General features: G+C 37.1%; 1 long non-coding RNA gene across 1 annotated transcript; it reads left to right on the forward strand.

Moving 5' to 3' along the window:
- Positions 1–704: 704 nt before the first annotated feature.
- On the forward strand, positions 705–6,626 carry LOC139827793 (uncharacterized). The gene is made up of 4 exons (XR_011738756.1): positions 705–979; positions 2,774–2,880; positions 3,976–4,062; positions 5,454–6,626. It is a non-coding gene; the product is annotated as an uncharacterized lncRNA (long non-coding RNA).
- The last annotated feature ends 9,328 nt before the right edge of the window (positions 6,627–15,954 follow it).

Consider the following 15,954-nt stretch of genomic DNA (forward strand, 5'->3'; position numbering starts at 1 on the left):
GCACAGCAGAAATGAGTGGACTATTTCAGTATCAGTTTCTGTAATGGACACTGAAGAGGTAGAAACTCTTAATAAGCACTATTTCATTTTTCACATTCATGGTCCTCATTAGTTCTTTTTCCATCATGGTCTTCTTATGAGAATATTCATATTCTTTGAAGTCCAGACTCACACTTCGTGGTTGTGGGCTCCCTTCCATGGTCCTAGATGAAAAACTTAGTATTATCTGTGTTAAAACACATCTTATTTTAATACATTTCAGTTTACCAATCTAGCTAGTGTTGAGCATTGATAAGGATCATGACTGAAAACATTGTGACTAGTTCAGCCAGAAGAAGACACATTCAGAGTAGATCTGCACATCAATGACGAGCTAATAAGCCACAGATCAGACCGGCTGACCGACAGGAGATGGAAGATGTGCTGGAGGGCACATAGCCCCATCTCCTGATATGCCCAGCTTGGCAAACAAAGGGGAAAAGTTGAGACCCCTTTATCATTGCCCAGGGCTTGTCGAAACGTGGTGATCTTTTGCAATCACTATTTCCCCCTGGATTTCTGCACAACACAAAGGCAGACCCTCAACGTGGCCCAGGACTTGTCCAGACTTGTCCCTCTTTCGCAATCACCGCTTTTGCCTCCCCTCCCCCCCCGCCCCGACTTTACTCTGGGAGTTATAAAAAGCCCAGCTAAAACAGCACGGTAGTGGGGGAATACCAGTCTCATCTAAGGACCTGTCCAGTCATCATCGCGGGGGGGGAATAGCAGTCTCACCAAGGGAACATCATCTTCACCAGGACCTACCAGTCTTCACCAAGGGAATACCAACTTGGCCTCACCAAGAGAATACCAGCACCCTGAGGACCCTCACTCTGAACCAGACATCGGAGAACGCTGCGCTCCTGACCCCAGCATCCTCGCCGTGGAACACCAAGGCCACACATCATCATACAAGTCCTGTCATCCACACTGCGGGGCCGTAAGAGACTGGATCCCTCACTCTTTTCTTTCTTCCTTTCTCTGTGCTCTTTCCTTGTCTCCTTTTTTCTATACCCACATCTCTTTGCCTTTCCTCCCATATATATATATATACATATTACTCTCTTTCTTTCTCCTTTATACCTTAGTTTTCTTCCTTCCCTACCACTCTCTTTCTCTGTTTCCCTTTTGAACATATAAGGATAACACCATCTTTAAGCTCTGCTGTTGATTTCTGGTTAAATTTCATATTATAACTATTGATGGTTGCCAGTATATCACTCGTAGTAGGACTTTCGCTGTTAATGTGTTGATAAGTTCTGTTATGCTTTTGCCAAGTCACCATTCACTGTAACCAATATTCCAACAAGTACTTTTAGTAAAACTCACAACTGAATTGGACCCTGGAGTGATTGTCTGTCATTCACTTCACATAACCGTGCAGAATTAACCCAGAGTTAACTCACACCTGGTCTCATCTGTTGAGCCAGGGCGTGTGTCACGTCTAGAGTTAACTCATCCCTCACCCCATCTGTTGGGACGGGACAGCTGGTCATGAATTCCAACCATGCCCTGAAGATTCACCTGACTGTACACAGACATCTCTGTATTCAAGGGGGAAATTCAGGTATTTCTAGCGAGTGATTGTTTGAAATCAGGTAAGTCACACCCTAGAAATGCCTAATTCCTTTTATAGAATGTAAATGTATCTTGTCTGTAACTAACTCAGATCAATGGATGTAGACATGGGAGACATCAACCTGCTGCAAAATACACCCTTTATTCTATCAGTCTTTGTGCAGGAATAACCTCATGCTTGCGGCTATAACTTTCAGGAAAAATATTGAGGAAGGAGAGACCATCTGCTCCTTAAATAATGTATAGTCAAGGATCTTTTTGAAGCAACAAGGAGTAAAGGAGGAAGCTGTGAGCAAGAACATCGAGAGACATAAACCTGATCAACAAATGTTAAGGGATGCAGTAAAGACAACCAAAGCTGGTCTGTCACATCAATTGATAAAGTTATGTGGAATATGGGAACCCTTATGTCAGTGAGACTATCTGATCTAGTTCCTTGTCAAATGTAACGAAAAGGAGAAGGAGGAAGCAATAAACAAAACATAAAGAGACACAAACATGACAGATAAACCTAATGGTACAAAGACAAGAGACAAACCTTGCCACCCTAACTGATGGGCTATCAGGAAACTGCAGGCAAATTGGGACTTTGCAACTGGTAATATTGGAATCCTGAGGGTCCAGATTGTTGCAGGGGGTTGGTGGTACTACACAAACTCGTACAGGAGGACGTGCAGAGGAAGGGATGAGGGAGGATCAAAGGGAGAATAGAAAGGGGTATGAAAGGGGTCAGTTTCATGTAAAACAGAGATGAGCAGTACGTTTGTCTGACTGAGCCCTGCACCTGATGACGATAGTTTGACAGATATTCTGAATAAATCCTTTCCTAACAATCTCACTGTGTAAACTCATTGTGAGTTTAGGTCTCAGCTAGGTCCCAGCTTCTTTGGGGCACCACAGTGAGTGGATTTGGGGCCAGCAGCTGGAGTCAGACTGAGGGGTGTGGGCATCCCTGGTCTGTGGTGTCAACTACTGAAACACTGTATGAGACTATATTCAAACAAGGTTTCTCATGTTTTTTGTGAAACCCTCTGAAGAAAAATTCTGTTCTGCAGTGGAGACTTGCTCTCAGTTTTTTTCTAATATGTAATTTTGCCGGTGCTTGACAGATTTGGTTTGCTTTATACAGATATGTTTTTCCACTTCTACTTTCCAGATTTCCAGTTCAAACCAGGAAATAGCTTATTCTGAGGAAAAGAAAACAAGAAAATGAAAGATGTGTATATTTAAATAAGATTTTAATTTTGAAGAGGACTTCACTAGGTGGGTCACACAGTCAAACTGATTAACATATTTGTTCCAGGATTTTCCCCGTGAAAAATAAAAAAACAAAAAGGGAAAAAAAATATCTATTTTACTGCTTTTGTGTGTAACATAGCTATTCCAAAAGGAAGACAGGGCAGCATACAAAAAAGTGAGCAAGGCAGTGTACTCACTCCCTGGCCATACTGGTGAGCTCTCCGGAAAACCATCAGGCTGCTGATGACGTTGTGTAGCTGCCCTCTATAGGAGAGTTCAAATGGGAGGGGTAGTGTAAGACATCATGTTTGAGGCAGGAGAAAGGAAAACAATGTTTCCTGGGAGGTATCTGCTCATGGTTCTAAAACTTTTTTTTTTTTTTTATCTTGGGAGAAGTTCTCTAGTTTATTGGGTTCAGCTTCCTGGAACAAGAAGCAGTGGAGCTAATGCTGCCCCCACCCCATATAAAGCTGCCTCAAAGACTATTTTTAATAATGCCAGGAAGGTGTTAAATCCTTAGAAACGCAACCATTTTTACCACTGTAAAAGTAGCTGAAAAGGCAGTAAAAAGACGTTTTAATTTAACTGGGTTGTATCACAGTTACTTTTCTTATAACAGTAATTTGACAGAGAAATAAAATGAAAATAATTCTGAATTTGTGTCGATTGAGATCCTCCAATTGTAGTATAAATATACATAAAATTTGCACATAAAAGTAAGATTGTAGAAGCCATTTCTTTTATGTTCACAACAGCAAGCTACTTTATAAACTCAGATAATGTCGAAAGTGGTAATAGGAAGAACTTGGTAAGAAAAACAAAAGAAAAGAAAAAACCCTGAGTACTTAAACCCTATGTCACTTGTGTAGTTTACACACAAAGTGGAAAACTGTTTGTGATTTGTTTAAGTTATGCTTCTGACATTTAAATATGTGGTGCAATTCTGTAAACCAATACCCTTATTCTAACAATTTAGGAACTATTCCAGGGCTTCTTGAAGTATCTGTGTAATTCCTGTGTGTTTTTTTTTTTCAATATCTAGGGCTGTAACATTGCATAGGAAATGCTTTTGTTGCACAAAGCAATTTTTAAGTGCTTTTAATTAACATTCATTTCCAGGTTGAGTTTGAGTGCTTAAAGACACTTTTGTTGAGCATTCCTGAAGATTCTTCAGTAACAGTCAAGCGACAAGTGGCTCTCAAAAATGTAAGAGAAGCTTTGGTGAAGGCAAAAAAAAAATCTTCCCTCTGCTGACAAATTTTCTTGTGTTATCTGATATTTAGTATATCCATTCTTTTCCTTGTCCTTCATGGATGTCATAAATAGCAGTTCTATGGTTTACAAAGGCACAAAAGATACCCCGGGACTTGGAATCTGATGTAGAGATTAACGTGGTATTAGCAGAAGTGTTAAGAGTAAACCAAGCAAATAAGCACATGTAGGTGGTACCAGATGACTTCCTGCTTGTGCACACATTGCACATTTTGTAATCCAGATTAAACTCATGTAAAGAGGATGAAAATTACTCTGCTGGGCCAACCATATGGGTTACATTTGAACTGTTAAATGTGTCCATGTCTGAAAGTGATCCCTACACTGCAGGCTGAATGGTCCTGTATGGTTTATGCATCAGGAAAAGCATAGTTCATCCACATGATCTAGCATTTGATCAGGTCTTGTCTGGGTCATGTGTGTTGGATCTGTGGCTAAAATATTCAGAATAAGAAAACTATTCTTATATTATGATAATGTGATTATAGTTAAGGTAATTAGCTAATTTATAATATGATGCTATAGATATGGGCTGCCTGACACAGGGTGTGGCATGTGAGGGTGTGAATTGTTTGGGAGTGAAGACTGAGCTGAAAGAAGAATAGAAGTTCTTGGGAGGATAGGAAGAAAAAAAATGGTGTGATCCTGCTTGTTAGAGGCAACTCCAGGCACAGTTACTCAAAAATCCACACTCGTTATTCCTCTTACAGGAAAGGTAATTGGCTCATTTATTCTGAAAGTGAGCCCAGGAATTAATTGAGTGTAATCAGATGATCAGTGCCCAGTAGTGAAACAGAGAATTTAATTATTTCATAGTTATATGACTGTTTTGCTGTACCCCAACTCAATATCATGTCTCCGACAGTCTCCAGGAATGGAAAATTAGGGAAGAGTACAAAACCAGAATAAATACACAATGACATTTTGCCTCCCTGAGCATTCAATAGTCTGTGGCTTAGACACTAACTACTTCAGAGACAATATCATTGTGTAAAATAAACCTTGATAGATTTGTCCAGTCTCTTTTTGTCTCATATGCACTTTGTATCCTGTGTCACGAATATCAAGAATATAACTGTTAATGCTGTGTCTTATAGCTTCTAAGTGTCTGTAATAGTAATTGGCAAGGAACCTTTATAAATACATTTGCAAACTGAAATAAACTATTAGCTGCTTTTCTGTTGTTTACATAGCAACTGCTGTTTATATTAATATTGATCATCAGGTAAGAATATGAGATAGGAAGTAGGAAGATAAATAAAAAAATAAAAAAAAAGATTCAGCTGAATGCAAAGAAAGCCTTTTTTTTTTTTTTTTCCCTCAAGGAAACATTTCAGTGGTGGAAGAGGCTTCCTGAAGAAGCTGTGCAGTCTCCATCCTTGGGGGTTCTCAAGACCCACAGGGATCAAGCCCTGAGCAACCTGCTCTGACCTCAGAACTGGTCCTGCTCGGAGCAGGGGCTGGACTAGTGACCTGCTGAGATTGCCTCCAAACTGATTATCTTGTGATCCTATGTTTTTTTTCAAGTACCTGCTTGTAGCTCTTGACTGTTAATACATATGTATTCCAATGTAGCATTGTAACCCCACAGACCTTAATGTTGGTGTAAATGCTCGGAGACATGTTCCTTTAAACATGACTACAGGTTAAGTTTGGTGTCAAATACTTGTCAAGGTTTATTGTTAAATGTGACAGACCTTTATAAGATCATTTCAACAAGGTGTTAAGGCATGTAAATCCATAACAAGGTATCAACACAAAACCACAAAAATTTTACTCTTGAGAGTTAGCCATGAAACATTCAGGAAAACATTTACACAAAGTCTTGATACCTTCTGCTATTCTGTTACCTGAAAAAAAAAAAAAAAAAAAAAATTCTGATACATATTATCCAACAAGAAGATAAAAAGCTTCATGGAATCCTTAATTTTCTGAAAAGTGGAAACACTGATTTGTGCGCAGTTGTGCCTAAACAGGGTTCCCTAATCATTTTTTTCATACTCTTCACAGTGTTGTACTGCTCTGTCTCATCTATTCCCCGCTGTCTGTTTCGCAGGCGGAAGAGTCCTAGTTTGTTAAGTCTTTCCTCATATGAAAACTGATCCGTGTTTTTGATCATCCTTGCCATCTTTCTTTGTACTTGCATAGGATGTGCCTTTCTAAGAGAAGATGATTAGAATAGCATGAAGCACTCAAGATGTGGATGTACCACGGGTTTATACAACAGTGTAATTAAATATTGTGGGATTTCTAAATTAGTTTGCTAATCATACTTTATATTCTTCATCTCCTTTTCATTACCACTGGTATGAACCTGATATTTTTATATGGTAGCTCATAATAATGTCAGTTGTCTTTAGTGAGTAGAATCAGATAATTTCACTCACAGGGTAGGTGTAGAAGTTATCTTTTTCACTATGTACACAATTTTCAACATGTTTAAGTTATTCACTTCCTATCTTATTGAATAATCATTACTATAAAACAGCTTTGTGCAACTATTTGCAGCCAATGTTTTGTTTGTTTGTTTGTTTCTTATTCTCAGCTGTTTTGACTCACTAGCAAAGTTTTTTATTTTATTATTTACTCCCTTCTTCAGTATGAATAAGTAAGTTTGCATGACAGAATTCTCAAAAAAGACAATGTATCTTCAGTGGTAAACTATGTTGAAAACTTCTTACCTATTTTTTTTTTTTATAAGATAAACTTCATTTTAATATCTTTTGTACAGCAATGGAAAAAATAGTGAAAAGGGGTGAATAGATATTTGAAATATTAGTATAACATAATATAATTAAATTAAAGCTCAGTAATGTAGGAGTTAACACACTAGAAAAAAGGAGATCTAAAATATTTACATGCAATGAGAGGATTAGAAGACATTACATTTGCGTAAAAGAATTACCTCAAAGAGAAGAGAATGATCTGCTGCTTATATACTCTATGAGTCTGATAGAATATGACTGCATTTTGAATTTCACTGGTGGGTATATCAAGTTGTGGCATAGAGAAGTTGTAGTATACATGATTTCTAAAGGTTCCTTGGGAGGTCTGTAATCCAATCCCCTGCTGAAAGCAGCGTTAAATGAGTTCAGACCAGGTTTCTAACAACTTTGTCCATGCCTTGAAAACCTCCGAAAAAAGAGATACCAGCATTGGTTGGAAATTAGCTCCAATATTTAAGATGCTCACAGCAGTTTTTTTCCTTATATCCTGTCTGAACCCACTCTTATTTTGACTTACATGTGTTGGCTTTTATCTTCTGGTCATGTACCAACGTGAAAAGGCTGTCTTCATATTCTCAATGACCTCCCTGTAGGTGCTGGAGAGGTGCTCTCCAAGCTGTTTCTTCTCTAGGCTGAACAAATCTGTCTCCCTCAACCCCTTTTCATCGGGCAAGTACTCCAGCCCCTGTCTGGCTTGGTGGCTCACTGCTGGACTAGGTCAGGTTTATGAAGTTGACAGTTTATCTCATTTTATGGATCTTTTCATACTGTGAAGATTTTAGTTTGGTCATCTAGTAACTACTATCATGGATCTAAGATTTATGTAGGAATAAAATTCTGTCTGACTTACAAAAAAAGCTAGTTTAGCATTTCAGAGATGCTGTGATTATTAGTAACAATTTCTAACAAAAGGAAGCAAACTTCTATGAAGCTCTTCCTTAAGAGATAATCTGAGAACTGTCACTGGGCTTCTTAAATTAATTATTTCCTGCATTTGTTAATGTAATGAATTTTCACTGATTTTGCTAATGTGAATGAGCCCAACACCTTTAAAGTACTTCATGAATTTCCACATAACATTTGGACAGCATTTGTTTTGCAAGTATGCACAGACACATATGTATGTATATACACAAGTACGTATGGCATCATGGGATATAGAGTCCTGATTGGTCACTTTGAATTTGTGTAGGAAGTCACGCTAATTCACAATGTGCACAGCAAATACAAAAAGTAGAATATTTTCAAACTTTCATGGGATATATAATTTAAAGGATTTTTTTTTTCTTTCAGAAACAACATTTTCAAGTTTTTCTCAGTTATGGAAAATAAGATGCTTCAAATTTGATTTAGTCGAATATAACTGCAGCCTGTCAGTAATTTGTGGTCAAAGTATAATTTTCTTGAAACATAAGCTGCTCTTTAATGTAATTTTCATGAAAACATCCTTCAGGATGTGTGAAGCCTTCAGGTCAGTAACACACATATTTCAAAACACCTTATTCTCTAAGGAAAACATGTCTGTTTGTATTCCTATCTGAGAGCATACACACAAGTAGTCATCATACCTACAGCTTCCTTAGACGTGTCATTAGTTTATGTAGACTTGGAAACTGCACTGTGGTCCTGATTTAAATTTATGGTGTTCAGCAAAGTGTTTATTCTGACTGATTCTGACTGATTCAGTTTAGAACTGAAATCAGATTGTATGATTATTATTGTATCAAAGTGATGAAATATATTGAGAGGCACTCAGTGTATTTCAGATACTAAAATTAAAGTTCCAATTATCTGCCATAGGTAAAACTTTCTAGAATACAGAAGAAAGTTGAATAAGCACCTTCTGAAAGCTTTCCTTTATGGAGGTATTTGCTTATTTATTCCTGTTTCCGACTTTGAGTTGTCACTGTTTCTTTTGCAGGTGGAAGTAATGACAATGCTGAAATGTCTTTGAGAGAATATTGTCTGGTTCAGTGAACTGAAAATTACACACCCTCTCTTGAGGTTCTGTTTAAAATTTTGAAGTAGTTATACAAGCTCTTTGAAGATGTTTGCATTAAAATAAGTCAGAGAAGAAAATCAATTCGAGACAAATCTATCTGACTTTACCCATTTAGGTTGTCCAGCAGATGTTAATGACACTACTTAACAGGAAAAAGATGGGAATATAATTTTTTATTATATTATATTTATAGTCAACAATGCATAACATACTTTAAATCCATGAAAGAAACTTTTTGTTTTTAAACATGTCATATTTAAATTTATTGTTCTGCAGTAATTTCTGCAGCAGTCTTTATTTATTGTTCTGCAGTAATTTCTGTTACAGTCTTTATTTTCTGTGGACCATTTTTGGATTTCATAGGCCTCATGCCTGTTGAGGAGTGATCCAGAATGTAAAGTTTCCAAATATGTTTTTAGAGAAGAAAGGAAGGCGGGGGGGTGATAGAGAGAGCATGGCATTCCACATGTTTATGACTGTTTCCTCAGCAATTTTTCAAAGCTTTCATGTGCTGTTGATATTTTGGCTAATCTCTGAGTGGATGTAAAAAGATGTGTGTTAAGAATAAAAGGTAAATCCCCTGTTCCATGCTGACTATTCCTCCTCACAAAGAGAGGGGGAGGGGTGAACCAACAGAAGGCTAAATGCTCTTTCCATCTGAACAACAAGGATTAGGAATGAGTTTGCTTCACCATACACATGGTTTTCCGGGTTTCTCAGGAGATAATGCGACATAGATTTTTCTTAAAATGCCACTTCAGTGGATCAAAAATTAAGTCCCCAGATTTTTAGGAGTTCTGAAAATTAAAATAAGAAATGTTACTTCTAAATTCAAGAAGCTTCCCAATAACACTTATCTGGCAGTTCTACAAATATAACTTCTTACAGAGATTCAGTCAAAAATTCATACAAAAGGTCATAGATGACTTCTCTATGTTATTATTCATGTTTTTCTTATGTAGACAAATATGAATCTAAATATCTCCTTGACCCTAATGTCCTAACATTCTTTTAATATAAAAATAGTAAAGAATGTTAAACTCCCCAATATAAAGAAACTAACGGTGTTACTGCATGCAGAAGAATAAAAATTTAATAGATCTGTGATTATTTTCTACAAATACACTATGATGAAACAGAACATGTTAATCTAAAATGAAAATATGAATGCCAATGCCTCTGGCCCTAAACAAGTGATAAATATTTTAATTATACAACATGATTTTTTTACTAAATGTAGTGTTGAATATAACACTTAGTAATTTACAGTATATTTTGATTAACATATACAATTAATCTGGGGAAAATCATGACAGGTTTCTTCTTTTTTTGTTATATGAGTACATAGGTTTTGAATATATTTTAATCTTGTCTGTAAATATTTTTTATGTTGTCTTAAAACCTTATGTATAAAAAACTAAAGCCTTATGTCATAAAAAATACACACTATTTCTCAGAAACAATACATCGCTACATGTGATATCTGAAATACCTGAAACATGTTTAGATTATTATTATTTAAAAGGAAAATGTGTATTCAAGTCACCACTGCATCCTTCAGAACTATCAAAGACTATGACTCTATGTATGGTTTCACTAGTGATAATCCTAAGGCCTTGCAAATTACTTCTAGCTTCATTGGTTTTGTACATGGCCTGGGGATACATCCTGATATATTGCAATAAATATGAAGAAAATAGGGATAAGAAAGAGACTGTCTATTTTCTACCATCGTACATGCTTTCTACTCTAATGAACAAACACAACCTTCAGTCTTACATTGATGTGACAACATGAATAGCAGACAGAGAAGGCAGAATTGCTGAATGCCTTCTTTGTCTCTGTCTACTCTGCTGGAAGCTGTCCTGGGGAACCCTGTACCCCTGAGACCCCGGATGAAGCCAGGTCAATGGAGGAGTTTGCTTTAGTCGATTAGGACTGGGTTAGGGAGCAATTAAATAGTCTGGACATCCATAAGTCCATGGGTCCAGATGGGTTGCATCCACGGGTGCTGAGGGAGCTGGCTGAAGTCATTGCTGGACTGCTCTCCATCATTTTTGCCAAGTCTTGGGCAACGGGAGAGGTGCCCGAGGACTGGAGGAAAGCAAATGTCACTCCAGTCTTCAAAAAGGGCAAGAAGGAGGACCCGGGTAATTATAGACCAGTCAGCCTCACCTCTGTCCCTGGGAAAGTAATGGAACAGCTTATCCTTGGTGTCACCTCAAGGCACATCAGAGATAAGAGGGTCATTAGGGGCAGCCAGCATGGCTTTACCAAGGGCAAGTCATGCTTGACCAACCTCATAGCCTTTTATGAGAATGTAACAAGGTGGATGGATGATGGCAGAGCGGTGGATGTGGTCTACCTTGACTTCAGTAAAGCCTTTTACACAGTCTCTCACAGCATCCTCACAGCTAAATTGAGGAGGTGTGGTCTAGACAACAGAGTAGTGAGGTGGGTTGCAAACTGACTTAAAGAGATAAGCCAGAGAGTGGTGGTCAATGGTGGGGAGTCCAGTTGGAGGCCATTATCTAGTGGAGTGCCTCAAGGGTCAGTACTGGGGCCAATGTTATTCAATATATTCATTAACGATTTAGACAAGGGAATTGAGTGTACCATCAGCAAGTTTGCTGATGACACTAAGCTGGGAGGAGTGGCTGACACACCAGAAGGCTGTGCTGCCATCCAGCGGGACCTGGACAGGCTGGAGAGTTGGGCGGGGGATAACCTGATGGAATTTAACAAGGGAAAGTGTAGAGTCCTGCATCTGGGCAGGAACAACCCCAGGTTCCAGTATAGGTTGGGAAATTACATATTAGAGAGCAGTGTAGGGGAAAGGGACCTGGGGGTCCTGGTGGGCAACAGGATGACCACGAGCCAGCACTGTGCCCTTGTGGTCAGGAAGGATAATGGCATCCTTGGGTGTATTACAAGGGGGGTGGTCAGTAGATCGAGAGAGGTCCTCCTTCCCCTCTACTCTGCCCTGGTGAGACCCCATCTGAAATATTGTGTCCAGTTCTGGGCCCCTCAGTTCAAGAAGGACAGGGAACTGCTGGAGAGGGTCCAGCGTAGGGCAACAAAGATGATTAAGGGAGTGGAGCACCTCCCTTATGAAGAAAGGCTGCGGGAGCTGGGTCTCTTTAGTTTGGAGAAGAGGAGACTGAGAGGTGACCTTATTAATGTTTATAAATATATAAAGGGTGAGTGCCACGAGGATGGAGCCAGGCTCTTCTCAGTGGCAAACAATGATAGGTCAAGGGGTAATGGGATCAAGCTGGAACACAAGAGGTTCCACTTAAATTTGAGAAAGAACTTCTTGTCAGTGAGGGTGACAGAGCACTGGAACAGGCTGCCCAGGGAGGTTGTGGAGTCTCCTTCCCTGGAGACATTCAAAGCCCGCCTGGACACATTCCTGTGCGACCTCACCTAGGCGTTCCTGCTTCAGCAGGGGGATTGGACTAGACGATCTTTTGAGGTCCCTTCCAATCCCAAACATACTGTGATACTGTGATTCTAAACAGAGTTTTATTATTGTTCATTAGTACAAATTTTAGTTTAAATAGTAATCTACTTACTGGTTATAACTGTTTATGGAGTAGCTAAATGTTGAATTTACTAGATTTCTATTTTCTGCCTGAAATTTCCCCTTAGGCATATAATGTGTTTGATAAGGGGCTAAGATTGCTTGCTACCTGTTTCTGGCACAATAACTAAATTCTTTGGTAAGTAAACCCTGAAACAAAATTCCAGAATGTTTGTCAGCTTATGGGATAATTATCACAGAGACAAAAACATTAATTCTCAAGTCATTGATGATTATTTTTGCAGTTTTATAGTTTCCCATCCTTCACTATGGTTAACTAATACAAATCAATTCAGATTAGATATTGTTTTTGTAACTAATGAAAATGTTGGTCAGAAGTTTTTTCTCTCTTCTGTCATGTCTCTTGGTGAAAAAGTTGGTCTCATCAAGCAGATCCCATTAATACTAGATTATATTGCATATTTGAGGTGTAATATTTTGACATGCTGAAGATACGTCTTTGAAGATGACAGGATCATATCTTTACTGAGAACATGAATAAGAAATGCAGGGGTTAGTCATTGAACTGGCCCATCAGAGTTAAGGGTTTGTAATGCTAACCCATGGTCAGCAAACCTAGGAAAGTGCTGGTGACAGTGGTCTTCTTTACCTGAAATGTTAAAGCAATGACAGGGGAAAATCTGTTGGTGGAAATCAAGGTCATTCTTTCATTTGTGAATTTTAATTTACATCAGTAAGTCAGGACATGATAAATAGGCATGGCCTGGAAATATTATTTTTACATGCCATGGGATATAAGTTAAGCTGGCTGTCTTAGATTTAAGGGAAAATATTTAACAAAATATTCCTACAAATAATTGCTATTTTGCCATTGATTAGATCAATGACCATGTATGATGGCTGAGCTACTGTCACATCTAATTTCTTCATATGTTCTTGCCTGGAGAGTAACCTTATCTTCCCTTGAAGACCTTGTTTGTTCAGGGATTGTGTTTTCTCAATGGTTTAGAATATAAGCCATCTGGGACAGTCTCTATGCTTGTGTTACTTCTTTTTGCTATATCTGGTACAGTAGGATTCTAATCCCTGACAGAAAACATCAAGTACTATGCAATGGATATAATTTTTGTTGTCCTGTTGTGTTTCTGCCTTATTCCATCTGCTTTATGTATTATTTTTTAAGCTCTCTCTTGACTCTATGTATGTATATACATATATACATAAGCACATATATATGTATATATGACCATATTTATGATGACTATATCATCTTGTTTGACCTTTAAATTAAGACAGGTCCTTGCATATTACTCAGTTACACCATACAAGCACTAATAAATCGTGTGGAACTTCAGGCTGCATGATATGCAAATATAAAGAAACTTCAAGTGACACGAAATTTAGTTCCCCTCTTACTCATTTTTTCCAGAGGCAAAATACTCTTAGTGTTAAATAAATCTGAAAGGTTTCTTATTTGAGTTCTTCTGGCTTTTATACTGACTGTATTAATCTCTTACGTGAAGGGTCCCTTAACAGTTATTATTTTTCACACATGGAAAAAATTATGCATCATAATGAAACGAATTCTCAGCCTTCTCTCTAATAACCCAAAATAAAAATATGGAGATATTTTGTCCTTTGCTGTATTTTTTCCATCTTCCTTTTGGAGAGATATTTTTTCTTCATCTTGCATGCTTCTCCCACATAGTTTTGTTCACTGTATTGCTACGTTATACTAAGGTCTAAATTTTTTTCATTTACACATTTTTTTCCAGTTTAATTTCTGTCTATATTTTTCAAGTATATGTTTGAGGTTTTCCCTGTACTTTTGTTTTTCTACATTTATACCTTTAGTGAGGCTTAAGCATTCAGAAATGGCTTGAGTAAAGCTATACATCTTACTTAAATGATCCATTAGGTGGGATGTCTTCGTAATTCATTTGTGGCTCAGCCCCTGAAGACCATTTATGAGTTTGAACATTTTCTTCAGTATTTTATGTCTCTTAACTCATGGCCAACTGACCTTTGTGAAAGCTTCCTATTAACTCCACTTAATTGATAAATTTTATCTTCTTTTTACAATCCCCACCCCCTCTCCCCAGTGGTATTGTCATTCTTATGCTTGTTATCGTATGTTGAATACACTGTTATTGTGAAAATACCAGTATACACACTGCTTCTGTTTTAAATATGCTACCTTCTTGCCCCAGTGTCCCCGTGTAGACAGATTAAAATTGGACAGCTTTGATTTTGTCTTTATGGCTTCATGATGATTTCATTCAGTTTTCATTGAAATCCCTTAAATGGTTGAAATATTAATTGCTCAGGGATTTCCTCTTTTCTCTAGACATATCCTAGCAGGAAAGAATATTATATATACAATATTTTAAATAATTTACTTGGTAAATTTGATATTTCAGTAATATTTCAGAAGCCCTTAAGTAGACTAAGCAAGAACAGAAAAGGAAGTAGGAGGGGAAAAATAGATACATTTGAGGGTCTGGGTGAAACAACAGACATGAGACTCACTTATAATTTAGAATAAAAGGCTCTTTTATTTTTCTGTACCAACATAATTTTCCTTAAAATGTGTTTATTTTATGGTTCCTTTATACTGACAGGGTTAGGAAACAAGGATTTAACCTAAATGAGAGAACACACCTAAGCAAAATATGTTTGAACTTTTCCTTATAGAAAACAGTGACAAATATCTCAAAGTAAGATCAAGAGCAATTATCACTCCACAGAAAAAAAGTGAAGATATTTTCTTAATTTATGTTATTATTACTTCGACACAAAAGTCAGAGTCAAATGTAATTCTTAAAAAAAAATAATGGTATCTTGTATTCTTTGCAAAGTGAAAAATAATAATTTAAAAGTTTATAGTGGAAAGGCTATTAAAATAATAGTTAAAGTTTTTATTTTAAAATAAACCAACAAATATTTCAAATTATTAATATAAGAAATATAATATTTTATAGCTAATTATTTAAAGACTTTGAGAATGTAGAATCCATTGACGTGAATAAATATTCATCATGATTTTGAGACACTTCATTCAATTTTTTTTTTTTTTGAGAAAAATAATAATTTTTCAAAGTATTTCTGAGGTAACATTATGTTATATAATCTTTTGTGCACAAGTGTGTTGATGGCAATGTGTTGAACCTATGTAGCAAAACAGTCAAGTATGAATTCCTACAAGTGAAAGAAGACAAGGAGGAGAAGCAAAGTAAAAAGAATTTAAAAAGTCAGAAATAAATGGAAATTGTTTCAGAAAGAGACAGTTTACTGGAGAAAAAAGAGGAAGTAAAGTGACTGAAAAGTCAAAATACAGAGAATAGTTTCTTGTTTCCACACAATGGAGCCTAGAGAGAGTTCACTCAGTTTTACTGCAATAATACACAAGAAGCCTCACTGGAAACAATCTAATTACATAACTCTTCAGAAGAAAAACATCCTTGAAGTTACTTTCAGTGATATAAATAACTCTGAATACCTACCTGTAAAAATTGTGTTGTTGGGATAAAAATCCATCTACAACTATTTTCATT

Source organism: Patagioenas fasciata, chromosome 4, assembly GCF_037038585.1.
Source record: "Patagioenas fasciata isolate bPatFas1 chromosome 4, bPatFas1.hap1, whole genome shotgun sequence".
Lineage (NCBI taxonomy): Eukaryota > Metazoa > Chordata > Aves > Columbiformes > Columbidae > Patagioenas > Patagioenas fasciata.